The sequence below is a fragment of the Larimichthys crocea genome, chromosome XII (genome assembly GCF_000972845.2).
Source record: "Larimichthys crocea isolate SSNF chromosome XII, L_crocea_2.0, whole genome shotgun sequence".
NCBI lineage: Eukaryota > Metazoa > Chordata > Actinopteri > Sciaenidae > Larimichthys > Larimichthys crocea.
This window is the reverse complement of record NC_040022.1, coordinates 215,477-236,180: the sequence shown is the minus strand read 5'-3', so window position 1 is coordinate 236,180 and position 20,704 is coordinate 215,477. Positions and strand designations below refer to the sequence as shown.

General features: G+C 39.7%; 1 protein-coding gene and 1 long non-coding RNA gene across 6 annotated transcripts in view; one reads left to right on the top strand and one right to left on the bottom strand.

The window, feature by feature from the left end:
• LOC104917638 (trinucleotide repeat containing adaptor 6A) overlaps positions 1 to 20,704 on the top strand; it is a 56,295-nt gene that overhangs the window by 574 nt on the left and 35,017 nt on the right. For 2 of the 4 annotated variants that reach the window (XM_019258343.2, XM_027285476.1), the window contains exon 1: positions 19,834 to 20,078. The exons of 1 other annotated variant lie outside the window; for it this stretch is intronic. The gene's annotated coding sequence lies outside the window, so the exon portion shown is untranslated. Of the gene's footprint in view, positions 1 to 19,833; positions 20,079 to 20,704 lie in introns of those variants that run through there. One more of the 4 variants, XM_027285479.1, reaches the window with a different exon arrangement.
• LOC109138375 (uncharacterized) lies at positions 1,548 to 8,083 on the bottom strand. Of its 2 annotated transcripts, none has more exons than XR_002041896.2 (3): positions 7,973 to 8,083; positions 3,730 to 3,887; positions 1,548 to 3,106 (listed from the first exon to the last, which is right to left on the bottom strand). It is a non-coding gene; the product is annotated as an uncharacterized LOC109138375 (long non-coding RNA). The 2 variants fall into 2 exon arrangements; XR_002041895.2 differs by lacking the exon at positions 7,973 to 8,083 and adding an exon at positions 6,182 to 6,312.

The following is a 20,704-nucleotide window of genomic DNA, read 5'->3' as shown; positions in this document are numbered from 1 at the left end:
GCAATCACTCGTCGTCTTGCCAAGGCATGCTGGGATTGAACAGAGAGAATCTGGTGAGTGTGGGATGCCCGACTTGGCTTGCGGCCAAACCTTTGGGCAGTCGGGTGCCCGGACGGTCGGGCGTCTCTTATGCTGTCACCATTGGCTTGTTGTGCTCTGCTGCGTGTCCTCCAAGATGGCCGCTAAACTTCATGGGCTCCCAGCATCCCACACCTCGTCCCTGCTTCCTGCGGCGTCTGTGTTTCCTCTGTACTTTTCTTTTTTTTTTTGCTGCTTTTTTGTTGTTGAGTCTAACATGGCTGTCTGTCCATCTGTGCCTCACTTTGTGTGTTTGTGTGGGTGTTTGTAGAGCGGGGCAGGGGGGACGCTGCAGACAGACAGACAGACAGACAGACAGACAGACAATAACTATATGGAAAACTGTCTGATAGACGACAAAAGATGTGTAAAATGTGAGTGACAAAACAAGATATACATGCACAGACAGACAGACAAACACAGAGACACATCCAGACAGACAGACAGGCAGACAGACAGATAGAACAATAAAGTAAACTACGGATTAAGAAGAAAAAAAACACCAGGACTCTGACCCTGCGCAACACGAAGGCACATTACAAAATATGAGACATCAGACAGACAGATACAGATGGCAGAGAGACAGATGCACAGACACACAGACAAAGATCCAGACAGGCAGAAGGACAGACAGACAGACAGACAGACAGACAGACAGAGAGGTGGACCCAGTAGCAATCAAGAGCAGCATCCCTCCTGCTCTCCCTGTGTGGTGAAGATCAGAAACGAGGTACGTTTTGTCAGATTTCTCTTCCAGCCTTCTTTATTTCTCTGTCGTCCCACCATCCGCTGCGCTTTGTTTCTTCCTCTCTGCTTATTTTAGCCTCTTTTTTTCTGTTTTGTCTTTATTTCTCTCCTTCTTTTTTTTTTTGTCTGGGTTTCCTTCTCTCTCCTTTGTGCCCGTGATGTGTGCCGACATCTCAGGGCGCTGTGCCAACGCTGTCTGATGAAGACTAAGCTGTGTTGTCTTGTTTGTGTGTGTGTGTGTGTGTGTGTGTGTGTGTGTGTGTGTGTCGTATGCAGATTGGCTTGTTTGGGGGCCGGTGGCAGCTGCAAACACTTGTTTGTGGCATTACATCCATGTGATGATTGAGAAAAGGACCCGCTGCCAGATTGCTTTTGAGATAACTAAGTCTTACTTCAGATTGTGATGCTCTGAAAGAAGAAATTCAATACATTCAAAGTGAAGATAAAAAGTACAGCAAAGATTAAGCTGCAAAAAAAAAGGAAAAGGTGCATGAAATAAATAATATATCCAGTATGCAATCCATCACAGTGCACAATTCTGCAATTACAGGCATGGGCTGTTTTGGAAACCTTCCATGTTGATGCATTCAAGGTCACTCCAAACCAAACTCACATTATAATCTCCACAATTTTAGTGCTTGCTTTTTGTTTTCCTCCTAGATTTGATGTCAGGATATAGTTTATGAGTGTAATTATCTTCAGCAGCTTTGGTGTCGCAGCATTTAAATGAAGCTGCAAAAAGAATTGAGAAAATAGTTATTTAATGTATTGATCGATGTATGATGTAATTTTAGTTGGATAAATGTAAAGTGAAGTGGATGGAAATCAGATATAAAAACACACACAGTTGTATCAATGTTTTTGACAGTAATGTACATGGAAGTTGTAGTCAGTGGGTATCAAAATGCAAAACCAGGTCTTTTGATTATGTCAGGATACATTTATTTCTTTACTTAAATAAAGTAGCAATAATAAATTCTAAAAAATAAAAATACATTTTAAAAAAAACAAAAAAAAGCTCTGTAGTGAAAATGTGTTATCAGTTGTTATAGTTGGTCGAAATGGAGCTAACTCTAAGTATTTCATATAGAGACAGGTGACAAATTAAAGCTAAATAAGTGAGTGGAGGCTCATAATTAATACATACTGTTAGGAGTGGTCTCTTCCAGGATGATAATGCTTCCATCTACGGGACACAAAGGATCACCGGATGATGTAATGAGTATGCAAATTATGTAAATCATATGCTATGACCTTTGCAGTCATCAGTATAAATCTATGGCAAACTATAATTCTTCTTTTGGCCACTCCATGTTGTTTTTGTCTTGAATTTGTCACCAATCTGTACATTCCTGGTCAATCTGAAAAAGAAAATGTAGTACAGTATATATCCATATTCAAAGCTAATAAGAGACAGAGTGGACTGAATGGACTGCAGATTTTGTCCCCCATTACTTCAACTGAAGTTTGTTTAAGGCAGGATCTGCCTTTATTACATCTCTACAACTATTACAAACAAAAACTCTTTCAGTGTACATAATGAAAAAACATTGTTAGTAAGATAAAGGGTTGGTATACATCACGTGAAGCACTTGGCTACAAATTTGAGGTACTTGTATTTACTTTATACTTCATACTCCACGACATCTCAGAGGCAAATATTGTACTTTTTACTCCATTTGTCTGATAGCTTTAGTTACCAGTTACTTTGAAGATTACAAGTTGTCCAGTGAAAACCATGTATCTCTGATCATCTGAAGGATGAAGTGTTCTTAAACTAAATAAACAAATTAAAAACTCTCTTGGATTGTTGGCTCAAAGTTTAAAACAAGCTGCTTTTTTTTTAGAGATACATGGTTCAACACAAACATATGATGATCTTATAGACCATGATGCATTTCTGTAGATTAAGTATATAAAGTATTTGCGTCCACATCTGTCAGCCACTAGTAACAAGTCCCGGGTTTAGCGCCCTCTGCTGGAAAGTTGTGGTAGAACAGGCTGCAGTAAATTCAATTTATAGTCCAAATTAAAATCCATGAAGTTCAAAGTCAGTGTTAAATGGCATCCTCTCACTTTAAGTGGATTTGTAGTGTGTGGAGAAGTTAAACTACCCTACCAGCCAGATAAAAAAACAGACACAGTTGTTCATGTTTCCTCACAGGGTGATTCGAGGTGAAATCGTTGTCACGTAGAGTTTATGTTGGGAAATACTTTGTATTTTTGTCGTCCGCTTCCTTCTTTCCTCTCGCTGTGTTTCATGAAGTGCCAGGAGGAGAGCCTGCTTTGAATGAAAGAAAGAAAGAAAGAAAGAAGTCTATTGGTGGCAGATGTTACTCTGGCAGTGATGGAATGTGTGTGTGTGTGTTCGTGTAGGTGTGTGTGCGTGAGAGTATGTGCAATTGTGTGTATGCAAATTAGTGCTGCTTTTGTATTTCTTAATCTTGTACGGTATTTAGCATTTGTAATGTGTCATGACAACATGTGCTTCAGCATATGTGTGTGTGTGTGTGTGTGTGTGTGTGTGTGTGTGTGTGTGTGTGTGTGTGTGTGTGTGTGCGTGCGTGCGTGCGCGTGCGTGCATGTGTGTCTGCACTCCTGCCTGGCCCTGTCTGTGACCACAACTGTGTGCAGAATAACAATGAGCATCTCAGGCTACCCAGACTGTGTGTGTGTGTGTGTGTGTGTGTGTGTGTGTGTCTTTGCCAAGGGCTAGTGTTACCCTATTGAGTTCAAGAACAGATTTAAAACCCACCTCCTCTATCCTCCTCTCTCCTCTCCTCTCCTCTCCTCCTTGTTACTGCTGACCATTTCTAAAAACTTTTTTAAAATTTCCTGCCTGTAAAGAACCAAACAGTGTCCTTACTTCAGTGCATTATCAAATCAAATCTTACAAGAACTCACTGAAGGTTAATTCATCACCGTACACGTTCACTCGGCTTTATTTCTTCTTGATGATGCGGTTGCACACAGCAGTAGATATTTTCCCGTCCTTGCTGTTGGTCTCATGGATGCTGCAGAAGAGCTCTGCATTCGTGGGTTATGATGTCAGAAAATGAATCCTGCACACAAACAATAAACAAATGTGAAAGAGGTTCAGCATGCCAAGAAAGATTATTTAGAGCAGTCCCTGCTTACAAACGCATTATTACACAATGATGTTACACACACTGACTATCTCATGCTATATGCTATGTGCTAATAATAAACTATAATCAACGAAATGTCTGCCCTGAAATAAAGAAAAACAATCTGCAACCTCTAAGCAGTAATGTGTTGTGAGCATCAAAGTACGAACAGCAGTTAACAAAATCTTTTTCCATGAAATTGCAGATGTTCAAATTTCCATTTTCTCTTCCATGTTGTCTTATAAAAGTGGATGTCAAAAGTCAAGCAGTGTTCTAGTCAAAACCTCCTAAAGTGGGACCAAGAATGCATCGAGACAGAGACAAGACCAAGACTTTGAGAGGTCAAGATCAAGTCAAGACCAATGCCAAAGCAGACCAAGACAGCATATAAGCTACTTAGGTAGTGAATATTTATGCTTTTTAGGTGCTGGTTTGCAGATTAAGTCTTTGGGGTTTAGCCAATATTATTAAAGAAGATAACAAAGTTTATAATAATAAACGAGTCAAATGAGAAGTGAGACAAGTTTTACATCTAACCACAGTAATGTTAACAAATAAATCACAGGCTGTTGATAGTGATATCCCTGCAGTTGTGGTCTTGACCAATCTGGAAAGTCCCAAGTCAAAATGCGGTCGATTTCAGGATGAGACAGAGGAGACACACGTAAAGACAGACAGGTATGGTTCGAGAAGTTTTACTCCATGGAAAGAGGAAGAAAGACGGATGAAAATAGAAAAACAGAAAGTTGGACATGCTGTGTACGGAATAAAAACAGGAGGGAGATGAAATCAGAGGAAGATCAACAGAAAGGTGGAAAAAGTGACGGATTTAAAGGGTTCCTGTTGTTGTGTGTTGGTGAAAATGTGCCTCCGGTGTGAATGTGTGTGAGAGAGTGTGCTCGAGTGTGTGATGCCAGCAAGGCAAGGCATTCGGATGAATCAGTCTTTCCTCAAGGAGGACACAGATCATGCATATTTATTACAACCCTAGCCTCTCTCTCTCTCTCTCTCTCTCTCTCTCTCTGTCTTTCTCTCTTTGTCACTCTGTTGATTTGTATGTTCAACACACAGCAAAGGGCAGACTGACGGCTGTGCTGTCTAGACACCTTATTTATGGTTGTGACCACCCTCACAACAGCACACACACACACACACGCACGCACACACACGCACACACACACACACACACACACAGAACCTACAAGTACGAAAGAGAGAGATTCAGATTGAGCTCTAGTATTTATGCGTTGTGTGTCTGTGTGCTGTCGTCCATTTTAGTCCATCTTCAACATTTGTGCGCTTGCAACAGATCACCCAGTAAAATCTCTACCAGTGTGTATGCACGTGTGTGTGTCTGTGTGTCTGTGTGTCTGTGTGTGTGTGTGTGTGTGTGTATGATGTCTACATTCCTCTGTACTCCTGATTGGGTGAGTGTGCAGCATTCAGTTTAATTAGCGTGTCCATGGTGACGGCTCATTAACATGCGGAGAGGAGGGGAGGGGAAAGAGGGGTGGTTGTGGGAATCATGCATCCTGTCATCAAAATAAAGCAGCATCGACATCCTGACACACACATTTCTATACACACAAACACACACACACGCGCTATATTAATTGTGCAGTGACATACTTGGACGTCGACTAGTGTCTGATGTTTACTTTTTCTAAGTAGCTGTATCTCAGATTGGTAGTGACTGTTCTTCTGTGCTTACATTCCTCCATTTGTCTGAGTCAGTGTGTTGTTTGAGCTCAGTAATCCTGCTGTAAATAATTTATACAATTTTCCCTTTTTTAAGATGTTTTAACGGCAACAGTCCTCTGTATGACTGAAGTCTCTGACACACATGGGCTAACGAAGCCCCCTTGAAGGCATCTATTTCGGTTAAAATATACAACTGGCAGCCAGTCACGATGACACAAGCCCTCAGTCAGCAGCAGTAGTTGGCAATGTTCTCTTCGAGAGCGCTGTGCTTTATATGAAACTATTTTTATCAGACAAAATACATTTAGATTTATATTCTCTTTATTATTGAAAATCTTCTCTCCGGAAGGTTTGAAAGTAGTTAAAACGATTTGTTACACTTGACTTTTTAAGTGTTTCTGAGCCAAAATGCACCTTTTAAAATGCATGCTACCTAAAATTGAACATGTATATGGAAACAATAGTTTGTCTAAAGGGTAGTGGTTCCATAACGAAGCACAATTTTTTCTTCCTTCTTCATTTGTTACCTTGTTACAGATGAGCGTAGCTCTTCAGCAGAGCTGTTTTTTCCAGCGTTTGAGTGAGTTTTTGAGGCGATACACAGTAATATCCATCCCTTGTTGCCTTATTGTTGTTTACTGTGTAATGGTAAACTGCTGTGGATGAAAGTGTCAACATAACAGGTGAAACATGAATACACATTTGATAATATGTTTGATTTTTTTCATGTCCTACGACCATCTAGTATTTGAGTGAGAAGAAACACAAAAGAAAGAGTCGGACTGAGGAAGGAGGAGAAAGAAAATGTGTGTGTGTGTGTGTGTGTGTGTGTGTGTGTGTGTGTGTGTGTGTGTGCTGGTGTGAACCAGCTAGTTGATTGTCCTGCAGCCATTGATATGGAGATGGAGAGGGAAGAAAGGAACTCTGTGTGTGTGTGTCCTGCTGTAGTCGAACTGAATCATAAAAATTTAAAGTGTTGTAAAATTCAAAGACTAGTTCATTTTATCCAGATTAAATTATCACAGCGACAACACACTTGGGATGCAATAAACAAAGTAATAAAAGCAGATAAATGAATAAAAAAACGCAGTTTCTTTTACTCTCTGCATCTTTGGACATTTCATCTTGTGTCTGTAACAGCTGCACCATCCAGCATTCAGCACAGGAAAACACTGGACGAATTTGACGATCAGTGGACAGGCCAGAGGATGTGAGCAGTAAGGATTTTTGATTCTGCAACTAATTAACTAATTAAGTATTTGATGACAAAATTATGCAAAGAAAATGTGTCAAGACCGTGATGGCAGACTTTAACTCTCCATTAAACCTCCAGTCGGCAGGTTGGCATATCTTTAAAGCGCACCGAAGCTGATATCAAATTCTTCATCACTGTCGGATCAAATTCTGAGTGGACCACATAACAAAATGACTTACGCAGCTGCTGGCTGATCTAATCTGAGAGACGGAGATGTTTCTGCGGTGCAAAACAGCAGCAGAAAGAAAATGAATGATAATGTTTCTATGCCTCTGTGGAATAAGTATATCATTAAACTGTGTTGACTTTGCTCCTGACTTTACATCCCATAAAAAATGGTTTATTTTGGTATTATGTTATTATCTCACACCCTATAGAACAGAAAAATTCCTATTATATTTCTAAAAATAAATTAAAGACCCATCTTTTCAGCTTGTCTTTTAATACTCTGCTGGTATTACTGTCATGTACTTATTGTTAATGTTTATATGTATTTAATTTATTATTAATTATTTACAATAGTTTTAATCTGATAAGGACTCGGCTGCATCTTTGCATGAAATGTACTATGCAAATAAAGTTATTATTAGTAGTAATGTCACAGTTATCCTTCACAGGTTTGAGTTCCACAATGGAAATCATCTCTCTAAACCACCTACTGTACATAACCTCTATACTCTTGTCACAGAAAACGCTCGACAATGTTACCAGAAAGACTGCGATGGTTTTTGATCTGAGCTGAATTGTAGAAGGAGAACAGCACCGAGCTGCAAGAGAAAACCTGCAACATTTCTGGGTTCTCCTCTCTGTAGTAATTGCTTTTCACACGTACAGTCGGATGTCTTTGTTTTGGAAAAGTTCTGTGTTTTATGTGTAAAACTGGCAGACGATGTTATTATAAAATGCTGCACATAAACAGGGTCATAGTTATCTTGAAACTAGAACTTGTAGCGTTACAACATGTATTCCTGAATGTAGATGAATGGCTCCCTTGTCTTTTCTTTTCATTCATTTAGCAGTGTACTGTAAACTTAACAAACTTAACTTAAAAACAAACTCTCACCTTCATCTCACCCTCCCTCCCCCGTGTCTTTTTTTTCTCTCGTTTACACTCTCCATTTCTAATCTCCAGTCATTTCTCACTCTGTCCTTCGTGCTCACTGAGATGTGAAATCTGCACAGCCCCTCGCATGTTGTTCCCTCTTTCTCTTTCACTTTTTATATCTCTCTGTCTCTTTTCCTCTCTCTTGCTCGCACACACACACATTCTCTCTCTCGCGCTCTGACTGTCATTGCTCGTCTTTTGTTTCTGCTAGAATGACAACCAATTGCCGTTTGGCACCAGGCCAGACGCCAGCAGAGATGAGGAGGGGAGAACACAGTACATATATATATATCTAGACCGCACATATAGATTCATTTGCAAAGTAAATCATTATGAGGGAAGTCACAATGAGAGTAACACTCTGATCTATTTATCTTAACTATCTAGAAATTAGACACATGTGAACTGATTCAGGCATGATGATGCATAATTTATAGGAACTATTATTCCTCCAAATAGCTGCTGAGGCAATTTATCTGTGATTATGTGATGATTAACACTGCACTTGTGTTGGTGGGGGACTTTACAAATATATTTTGGGATTGCCCAATGATCTTATTAACTTTACTTTGGATCCAGCACTTACCTCCCGATACTACAAAAGACAGCGAGTTTCTTTAGTGAGAATTCTGCTCTTACTAACAAAGAAAACAATTACAACCTCCGAGCATAACAGAATGAAGAGACAGGATGAAAAATGTCTTTATCGTGGATAAAATCACAGCGAGATTACAGTTGAAAATAGACAGATTTACTGAGAGACAGTCGCTATCGGGCGAAGAATCATATATGGCAACTTTATAAATGGTGCCCCCGCGTCTCTCAATGAAGGAGCAGAATCTCACGACTTTTTCCAGCCAATCAGCGAAGGTCAGGCTCAAACTTTCTTGTTTATCCAGAAGTCAAGAAATGCCTCTACTGTTCTGTAAAACATATGTCTGATTGTTAATTTCAACTTTATTTGTGTATTTTTTTGACAATATTTTATCCACATATTTTTGTGACTTTGATTTGCAGCCTAAAACTGAAACTTTTTCAAAAAGTCAAAAAAGAAAAACAAGTCTTCTTATATCCACTCTTTCAATGAATGCTCTATAAAAGGTTAATACAGGCTGAGCTCTAATAGTGTCATTTCTTTTACTCTTATTCACACTGTAATGCGCTCGATATGTAAGTATCGTACATAATGCTACATGTTGCTCATCTTGAAAATTCTTATGAAGAATGACCTCTCAGTCCATACCCACATAGATATTTGCTGTGACAACAATGAGAAAAAAACCCAGCATTATAAATAAACACAAGTTTCTGATAGACCTGTAGCTTCAGTGTCACAACACCTCCCACACATTTTTTTTTTTTTACCCACCAATCAGGTGGAGACCTCGCCTCCTCCATGTTGAGTCTGACTGAGTGATACACACCTCAAGGAGGTTGTCATCTCCATGGGGCAATAATATCTATAAATATCCTCATGACATATGTGTAGAAGCACAGCTCCTTTCTGTGATGCATTTGTTTTTAATCTACATCACCATTGTTTCCACAGAGTAAGGTTGTGGCTTGTTCTGTGCTCAGACTGAGGCAGCGACGTACATCTGTGAGGCCTCTCACATAAATGGATGCACATTGAAGTTGAACTCACTGCTTGTGGTTTCTACTGTTTCTAAGCAACTACTGAGAAAATGTTTGAAGTGAGCCATGTTTTTGAAGATTTTTTTTTTTTTTTTTTTTTTTTTGTTCAGGCTGAAATGTGTCAGGGACAGAAAAAGTGTCGGTTGGTTATCCAGGCAACTGTGTCACTATATTGAGTAACACCTTACATTAAAACTGAGCATTGATGATTTGTACTGATGAATATGAACCTTTCCTAACTTAAAGTGAAAGATGTTTGTTTTTTGTTTTTTTTTAAGGCTTGTGTGAGCTCATGTTTCCGCAGTAAAATCAGTATTAGTTCGTAGTTTTAATGTATAATGCCAGCGCTTTCCCAGCTACAGAAATGTTGCAGTGTACAGCGAGACTTTTAAACCCATAAAAGTTAAGTAGATACTTCAGTTTATTTATGGTTTGCTTGTTTTATCTTTTTAAAACGAAGTCTGTCAGACTCACAATGGACAGTGAGACAATATCCTTCTGCCTGCATTACAGACAATTCGACAACAACGCTGAATTGCAAAATAATTTCTATACAATGATGCTTTAAGTTGAATCATTAATTGGCAAATCGTTATGTTCTGAATATCTCATGAAGTCATGAGTTTGGAGCCAAAATATTCTCAGGTATTGTCAGACTGTAACCGATATTTGAACCTTTTTCATGTCATTCCAACTGCAAACCAGCAATAATCAGCTACCAGATAGAGCGCATTAAGTCTAACATTGTACATTTAGTGACAAGACAAATCTTGAGGAAATTATTGTACTTAGATATAATAATAATAATAATAATAATAATATAATATAATAATACATTTTCTGAAAATGTTCTCCTCAGGAAGTGTCTTAGTGTGTGGTTTAGAAATTTGTTCTTCGGAAACCTGCTGTGGAAATGTTAGTCTGATTGGGCGGACTGTAACTCTACGCTGTTATGAATAAATCATGCCGACAGAAACTCTACACACACGCGCGCACACACACACACACACACAAACACACACACTTATATAAACACAAAAAGATTCCTATGGATACACACAATGATGCTTACTTTTACACCCCGTCCCCTTTTCTTATACACACTTCAAACCAACACACAGTCCTCCTCACTGTCGGTGCTTAATAGTGACAAAAACCAGAGTTTATTAGAGCCACTGCTATGCAGCTGCTGTGAGTCATTGTGGAGGATACCACAGTGTTGTAAGGACGGAAGAAGGGAAACAATTGGTGTAAAATACAGAGTTAGGTCATGATAATATAGAGAGAAAAAGTTTGAACTTTTGTAAGAATGAAAGGGAAAGGAAGAGAAAAGAGTTGACGAATTAAAAGGCAAATATAAAGTGTCTTTTTAGGATGTCACCTTGACTGGATATGTGAAATTTAAAGGAAAGACAACATAACTGTATGCTGAAATGTTAAAAATTCACCTTTAATTTTGATCAACATTGGCAACACCGGAGGTCAAATTTAGATGTTAAATCCACAGTGATGTACTTTCATGTCTTTTAAATGAATCATAATCATTGCTCATTGTTTATGCTGATGAATCACTCAAAAGCCTGAGAAACGCACACGAATCCACTTTATAACAATCCCATAATCCTCCCAAAGACATTAATTAAAGGAATAGTTCAACACTTTTGGATATTGGTCTGTCTGGTCTGCTGGAGCCAGCAGCTGGTGAGCTCAGCAGGAGCACAGGAGGAAACAGCTACCCTAAAGGTAACAAAATCCAACTAATAATTAAGATAATATGTCCATTAAGTGTTCCAGCTTCATATTTAACAGACATATAAGACAGTGGTATCGATCTTCTCAGCTGGCTCTCAGTTTGTCGAACTCGTCCTTTCACATAAAGGAACAACGGGTAAAAAGTAAGGTTCCCTTTAATCAGATTTTGCAAGTGGATGCTCAACTGTGTGTGTGTGTGTCCGTGTGTGTGTGTGTGTCCAGGATGATTGCTGGATCCAAGCAGCCAATCACCCATCTGAGAACAGAAGGGAATAAAAGAAAGAATGAATATTTAAATGAGAGTTGGTCCATCGTGATAAAACTAATCTGCATGGCTAACCAAAGGTCTACTGCCCATTTAATGTGAGTGTGTGTGTGTGTGTGTGTGTGTGCGCGCGCATACGTGCATGTATGCGTATGCTCGTGCACCTTCCTGTAGAAATATGATGCATTGCATCTGGAACCTGCTCTGGCGTTGCCTTGGTGACGCCCGTCACGCTGGCAGGCCCCCGTTGCGCGCACACTCACATACACACATACACACACACACACACACATACACACACACACACACACACAGTGGTAATGAGAGACTGAGAGAGACTGGCAGCATGCCAGGACAATCTACACACACACACACACACACACACACACACACACACACACCCCTTCCCCCCTGTGCACTAGAACATTCTGAGCACACACTCTAACACAAGACACATTCACACACACATTTCGATTTGGGCTGCTCGGACTGGCATGGGGGTTGGGGGCGGCGTGCAGGGAGAACGAGATGAGAGGAAATAAGTTCCCTCGAATGTAAAAATGAAAACTATAATTGCATCTTCTCTTTTTCAGCCTGTTAACTAGATTAAGAATTAACTCCAATGTAATTACACTTAATTGACCTCTTTGCAATAGAAGTAGACAGCAGAATAGTGGAGCTGGAATAAAGGATGGTCAGAGGTTGATAAGACTTAGATAAAGGCGACGTGTTAGATTTAAATGTGGAGCGTTTAATGTGATGAATCGTTTAGCTCTCAGTCATTTATGCCAGCTCCTCGCCATCCCACCCCCTCCTCATCTCCTGTGTCTGCCACTTTTTCCCTCCCATCACATCATTCTCCTCTTTGTCATTCACACTTTGAACTGCAGCTACACTCTCTCTCTCTCTTTCCCTCCCTCTCCACAAGAGGTCTACCGGGCTGTCCAGCATTAACAAAAGGCCAGCAGTGGCTCTGTCCATGACAATGGCTCTCAGGTCAGTCTGCATGCCACACATTGCATGATGGCCCCGGGACAGAGACTAAACTCTGCTTTACGTTACAAACTCTATCAAAGAAATCTGATATTTACTGACCACTTTTAACATTTGGAAGGTCAAGACATTTTTTTTAAATCTCAAAATGTCCCATTTTTTTCTTCTTTTTCTTCTGTAACAAAGTTGTTCCAAAAATCACGCAAAGGTTAGGAGTTATAATTTCATTTGTTCTGATGACCTTTTCCTTGTGCTGAATGATGAACTAGAGGTTACACAAAACAATAGCAAATCAAACTTCAGAAAACACATGTATTTCCCCATTTTGACTCTCCAAATGTCACAAATGTACCAGCGTGTATCAGCAGCTCCAGGTGTACAGTACATCCCGGTAACCGTTTTACAGTTTCTGTCCAAACCAAACCTTTATTCAAACGTTTAAACCAAAGAACTGAGAGTCTACAGCCTGCAAACAGCTCTGTGAGGTGGCACTAACATCAGCTAACATCAGTATCAAGCAGACTTAATGTTCACCATGCATCTTAGTTTAACATATTTTAGCCTGTTTGCATTTGTCAATAAGCAACAAACTCAAAGTACAGCTGAGCCTGATTGTCATTAGTTTTGCAGGTATTTGGTTACAAACCAAAATACTGGACAAAGGTGCTACAAAGTGAAAATTGCTGCTGCTGGGGCATACTTAATGCAGTTTAGCATAAGTTTTCTATGCTGAATATACTGTAAATCAAACGTTATAATAGCAATGAACCGTCTGTGTTTCAGCTCAGCTGTGGTGTGACTTCAAATGAGGCTTTACAGAGCTCATTTCCTCTGTATTTACTTTGCAAGGCAGACGTTTGGTCTCTAGGCTCTCTGAATGTGTTTTTTTCTGCTCTGTGTTTAAAACATATCCCTTTTATTATGAGATAAACTTGGCAGTTCCAAAAAAAAAGAGTGAATGTAAGTTGAGTCACATTTTACAGTTAGCTATGAGAAAAAAAAAAGCAGTCAAATCATATCTGGAGAGTCTCTGTGATCTACAGACTGCAAAATGTCTTTGTGAACAGAGCCCCAGGTGCTTTCTGCAGTTTCATCAAAACCTGTTAGTGTATCCTCCCAACATTTCTGTTTGATCATTTTTCGGGTCAAGTGATTTCGGTCATGCAAGTAAAGCGAGACACCTGCGCCATGTGTGGAGGACTTTTTGATGGACTGACTGACAGTCATTTACATTCGCTGACAGTGAATAAGATGTACATATTTAGCATTGGTGTGAAAATCAAAGTAACGATCGAAAGAAAGGGAAACAGCCCTGTCTAAAGAATCAAAAAAAAATCTACCTACTAGAAGTGTGAAGTGAAACTCGAAGTGTAGTCACTGTCAAGTCAAGTCAAGACCAAGACCAGAGGTCTAGGTTAGGAATATTCATGAAAATTCTTTGGGTGAAGCATAGTTGCTGCAATCTTCTAATCTAACTTTCACCAAGAGAGCAAACACACATATTTCCTAAAGTTATAAAATTATTATTTTAACATTAATTGTTTCCCATGATAAAAAAGAAGAAGCGGTCTTTTAAAACCAATTCTTGGCCCGTCAGAAAGAAATCAACAATTTTTGTGTTAGTGTAACTGTCTGAGCCTCATCTTTCCTTTCCACTACCTTCCCTCACAGGTACATGCACTGAATGAACAACACAAAGGTGACAGGGCTGTCTTTGACACTTTTATGTACTCATGTCAGCACATTGTGGGGTGCAGAGTGTTGAGCATGTGTGTGATTGAACGTGATGCTGTGTGTTCGTTTCTTTGCCCGGTGTCACCTTTATCCGCGGGGTAAAATATGGACGCCAGAGATGAATGACAATAAGACCAGCCAATCACTGTACCTTGTGACCACCGATCTGCATGAGTTCCTGTGTTAATAGAGGAGCAAGGCCGGCATTGGATCAGTGATATGAATATAAATGAGAGTGAATTTAAATAAAGGGGGTACATTTGAATATGTTATACTGTCACCCTGCATGCTTATCAAGACTATCTGCATATTCAAGACCTGGTGATGGATTATAGTGACAGAAATGGAACGATCTCCTGAAAATACTGTCATAGTACATGTCTGTATTGCAGAATATCCCGTGTTTGTGTGTGTGCATGCATAAATAAAGTCTGCAAGGGTGAATGAAAGTCATCTGTGTGTAAAAAAAGAAAGAAAAAAGAAAAAATCACAAGCAAAACAGTTGATGGATTAGGTTGGTATTCAGCTGGTTGTGTGCGAATGCACTGAGAGCTGAAGGGGGATGAATGTTCAGGTGATTGGTTGAAGACCAGGCGTAATTTTAGCCACAACAAATCTATTTCAAAGCGGGTATCCAGTCAGAGAAAGAGGCAGTGAGGTAAGGTAAAACACAGAGAGCACCATGTAGAATAAAGAAAACATTTTGGTTCATTTTTTTTCTTACAAGTCTGCAGCTGCAAAAAACGTTTATAGAACAAAAACATAAGACAGGCAACGCTGTATAATGGTGTAATAGCTTTGATTGGGATTTTGATGTCTTTATTGTGGAGCTGAGAGGAGAAAGATGAGTGAGAGATGGGGAATGACATGCAACAATGGTCCCCAGCTGGATCCTAACGCTACCAAAGTGCCCAAATATTGTAAAATATTTGAAGTAAATGGTTAAAAACATTATGCAGACTTAGTTTATTTTATCTGCCCTCTATGATATCTCTAAATTCTGAATGTTGTCCACTGTCTCCATTTAAATTATAGCACATTTGAGTTAGAGTATTGCAGGTTTTCCTTTCTCAAGTCTTTCAAATTATGAGTCACCGGCATGGCATTCAGAGCTGGAAAAATGTGATGGACTAATTGATGTCAACAAGCACTCATTGGCTCATCGAAACGTTGATGGACCTGCCTTTTGAAACTGTAGCTTCTATCCTGGTGGATTTGTTTGTGTGTTTTTTAAGTCATTAAGCCAGCAAAACACATGATTCAAATTAACAATGGATGAATTTCACTTGGCGAGCTTAAAGGAAAAAACGCTGATGTAAAAGAAATAAAACACAGAAATAAATAGAGAAGAATAAGAGAAGGACAGCTTATTTTGTGTGTGTGTGAGTGTGTGTGCACGCTGGCTGCTTTTGTGTATCTTCTGTGTTTGCGCTGATAGAAAGTGAGGGAGGAGGGTGGAGACACGGAGAAGATAATGAGGTTGGGGAGGGAGAACGTGAAAAATGAAGGGGCTGTGATGATAAGTGTGGACAGGATGGGGGAGGCAGCTTGAGAGAGTGATGAATGATTTCGATCAGACTCAAAGGAACAGTAAAGAAGGAGAAGGAGAAGAAGAAGAAGAAGAAGAAGAAGAAGTCGCAGACACATACAAACACGATGCATATATGTTGTTTTACAGGTTTAGGCACAGTGTTGGCTAGTTTAGGCTGACAGTCAGCAGAAATAATGCACTGTACACACACACTGCAGCACTATGAACACTGCAGCTTAGTAGCGTGCGTGTCTGTACTCAGGACAAGCCTATTACTACTTGACATGCAAATCTCTTTTCTGACCTTCTTCTGTCTGTCAGTCTGTCTGTCTCTCACACTCTCACCCGCTCTCCACATAATCTCTCTCTCTCTCTCTTTCTCCTCACTAACTTTCTGTTCCCTACTCCTGTATGCTCAACGTCCCTTTTCCTCCCTTACATTCACATTTCAGCCCAATTTTCTATGCCCCTTTCTCTCCCTCCAGTACAATGGTCTTCCCATTTTTACACGCTCCCTAACTCATGCAGCTGCAACTTATCACTACGACCTGTCTGTGTGTGTGTGTGTACGCCAAACCAACAAAACATGTAAAATGAGGGACAGATAAAGCATAAAATCTGAAAAAATGAATACAAGTTACATAACTTACTACATAACAGCCAGTGCTGTGTCAGTAGATGTGGGCACGTGTTTACCTGTATGCATTTGTTTGCACAGGTAACCAGGGTCTGTTTCCTGCATTTGAACCCTGTGAGCGTGTGTGTGTGTGTGTGTGTGTGTGTGTGTGTAAATGATTAAACCATGGCCTACTCTGCTTGTCAAGGTGACTGCCTTGTCAGAGAGTATTACCAAACTCTTTGACTTCACTGCCCTGCTCTTCTCTCAGTACAGCTACACACACAGACACACACAAATACACACAAGTCGGTTTCGAAATTGCAGACGTATCATCGTTGTGACAAGCAGCCAAAAATAATTTTTTTGCCCTTTCAAACACACACATCCCGGTTACTATCGGGTATTGGTTTCTGGGACATTTTAAAATAAAAAACAGAAGCCTATAGTATATTTTGTATGCTCTTAATGTTACCACAGATGTAAAAGATTCACCATTTTACTCTTGCCTTTGACCAGACTCTGTAGCAAAGCTGTTTTGATCTACTCTGTACTGCTCTATTCTTCTCTGTCTTGCTTTGTTCAGGGTTTTTTTTTTTTACGCTGGCTGTCTCTGGACTTTTCTGTTTTGTTACGGTCTACCAGCTTTATCTAATGCTAGTTTGCCTCAGTATATTGTGATGCATGAGTGGACACTCACTGAACATGCCAGACAAACTCCCAGGTCTTTTCTATAGCGTAGTTGACTTTCTGTTATAACTTCTATCAAAACACGTGATTACTAACTTGTAGCAAACAGGTATGTGAGCTATGGGGTTTGTTTGCATGTCTGTGTCAAAGTGCCCCAGGCTGATTACCATGGTTTTCATGTCAGTACGTCCTGTTGACTCCAATGCTTTTCTTGCTAACTACCTATACCAATAAACGGTGAGATTTGCATTGAGAGAACCTATAAGATGTAGAAGTTATATGTTAGTGTGGGGTGTTTCAATGAATTTCCAAAATTTAATCTAGCTAGTCTGGTCTGCAGTACCTTCTATGAATGCACTCTTTATCAGCGTCAACACTGCAATGATACATTTACATAATACTGAACATGACATCAAACAACTGTGTGTGAGTGACCTCAAATCCAGCAAATGAAATGCAACAGGAAATATTGAAACACAACTAAGGAGGCGTAAATCAGCATCCTGTATGATGTAAAGTAATTACAAGCTTTGAAAACAACTGTGATACAAGTTTATGAGAGGTGCAACGCTTTTATTGAGTGTTTTATTATACAGTAGTTTAAAGAGCATTTATAACTCTGAGCTGCCTTGAGAAGCACTTTGTAAAAATTTGTTTAGAAAATTCTATATAAATCTTTCCTGTCTGCTTGTTGTAAAATAATAATTATCCTTACAAGATTTAACTTCTCAAGCTGTAATCACATGACATCCTCGGTGTCTTATCTTGTAGTTAACAAGTGCAAGAAGGCGGAAAGAATCCCAAATATTAGACATATAAATGCCATTTGAGGCCTTAATTCCCAGTTGAACACATCTTTAGCATTAGGAATCTATTAGGAAACACAGATTTGTGAATTTCACATACATGCACATGTATGATTATAAGTGACTACTTGGCAAATCTCCACCATTGCTTAGAGCTTAGCAACTTGTTTACATAAAAATCTAATCTAACTCTATTTGGATACCTGGGCAAATAAAATAATTACTTGGCAGTAGATGAACTCTAGGCCTCTTTCTCTCTCCCCCTCACAGTCAAATACAAACAGATAAGGGCGGTAATTTGTGCACAAGGATGGGGGTTGTTTTTGCCATCAGAGGGTCAATGGTCATTGCTTTGCAAACACGTATCGCTGGTCTCTCCTGTAAGCAGCAACAGCCTTTGTCTCGTTGGTGAAACGTTGCAGTTGGCAGATTCCACTCTGTATTTGTTGGTTTCTCTCTTTCTCACCTCTCTTGTTTCTGTCTGTCTATCTTCTTCTTCTTTTTTTAAAAAAACAACTCTTTTCAGGATTCTTTTCTTACATAACAGCCAAAACCATGCATGGGTGGCTAAGACAAGCTTTGTGAAAGCAGTAGAGGAGAGATGCTAAAAATTCTCCTTGTGTTTGAAATTCTGCCTGTGACATCTTTTAAATGTCAGTTTCTACAAACAATCAGAAGTAAACTCAACTCAGAAAGGGAGAGCATTGTCTTTTCCCTTGTACATGTAGGAAAAAGAAAATGATGTCACAACTGGGCGCTTGTTCTTAAGTGATCAGCAGTTGCAGTATGTAATGCCTTTGCTCAACCACATACAAGATCAATTACCTCAGCAATTTATTAATAAAACCGTGAATTATGACACAAAGAGAATAACGTTACACAAGAGAGGACACATCTGTCTATGTTTTACACATAAATTGTGTGGAAATTGTGGGACTTTGATATGTTTTAAATTTGTTTTAAGGGATCGAGCAAGGAGTCATAATATATAACTGGCAAGGGAGTCCTTATTTCTCTTGAATCCTCCAGAGTAAGTGTGGTCAGACCTACATGTCTGTCTATAAATGATCAATGCTCTGCTCATGGACACTTCAAACTGCTAACTGAAAATCACAGTTTAGTTTGACTGCCCAAGACTGCTCAACGCAATGTGCTGAATGTTGACTAGACCAGAGCTTCACGATTAAAAACGTATATATAGTGAGTATTTTATGAGCTTATTCCAGTATTTTCAGACTCAGACTAGGCCAACTAAATAAAGTTTTCCCCAAATTTTATTGGTGGCAGTGTGGGGAAGTCCTTGAAAGGGCATTTAGACATTCATGTTAGGAAGTAAAATGTATAACTGAGCAGTTAACTTAATAAAAAAAATGATGGTTCATGTTCAGAAAATGTTGCCAACAAGTGCTTGCTCATGGTTGTGCCTCTGTACATAATATTATATGTAAAGAGTCATGAGTGTTGTGTTATATACATAAAAATTTGGCTACGGCCCTGGATTAGAAGATTTGAAATGTGATCTCACATTTCACACTGATGTGTGGCAACCTATTCTTTTATTACATTTTATTACATGTGAAGATAATAATAATTAAAAAAGATGACACTTAAATCTTTAATTAAATATTTAACTTGTGTCTGATGCAGGTGGTTTCATGGTAAGATCTGTCATTGATTTATAGGGAGCTGCTCAACCTGAACACTGTCTACGTGCTCTCAGCTTTACATACTTTTACTCATCTTTCGATACCACTCGCTGTTTTGTTTTCTCACTCAGAGGAAGTGGTGAATGTGTTTCCTGCCCTGTCTTCCCCCCCTCCAGAAACACACACACACACAGAGTCATAGCTGAAGTGAATGCAGAGAGAGAGGAGGGGAAAGCAGAGCTCAAGCGAAAGAAGGTTAGCCAGCAGCGAGTTAAGAAAATGGCGATCATGCAGGACGGATGCCTCCCCTCGTAGATGCTGCAAACGCGTTGAAATTTCTTTTAGCCTTACAGCCGGCTTTCCTTTCCACTCTGTTGCACTTTATACTTCAATGAGGTAAGCTCGGACTGCTGTGTGTTTTCTTTACTAGATGCTCCTTTATGTTTTTGTCGAGATAAACGTACACAGACAGCGCAGGAGAGCAAGCAGACCGGGTCCTGGTGTAGATAAGTTGGAGCACCCGCTGTTGTTTGGGGTTAAGCTAAGCTAAGCTAAGCTAAGCTAAGCTAAGCTAAGCTAAACTAGCCTCCCGTTGGCGAAGGCGGCTCTGTTGCAGTTTGCAAAAAAGGGTAAAAAGCAAACACACAGAGTAGGAAAACCCGGGTTTGCATGCAGATGTTTGCGCATTTCATGTCGTGTTTTGACAGGCAAAGCTTTTTTTTAGCATTTGTATGAGGCAGGTTAACCGACGCTAACTAGTACGAACGTTGGTTAACCTTAGCTCGGCAGCTGTGCGCACATATCTGTCAAAACGCGGTATTACGCTTTTATTTAGACATTTAATGCATTTGTTGACGTGTTAACCGACACCACACGAGTGCCTGTCAATTCTTTGTATCGTTGCGTTTATTTAAAGTATCACACTCGCTTCATTTGATATTAAAAAAACCCCGGGTAGCCGCTTCGTAGTCGAGCATTAGCATCGGTGCTAATTTGACGACGTAGGTTGCTCGGCGGTGACT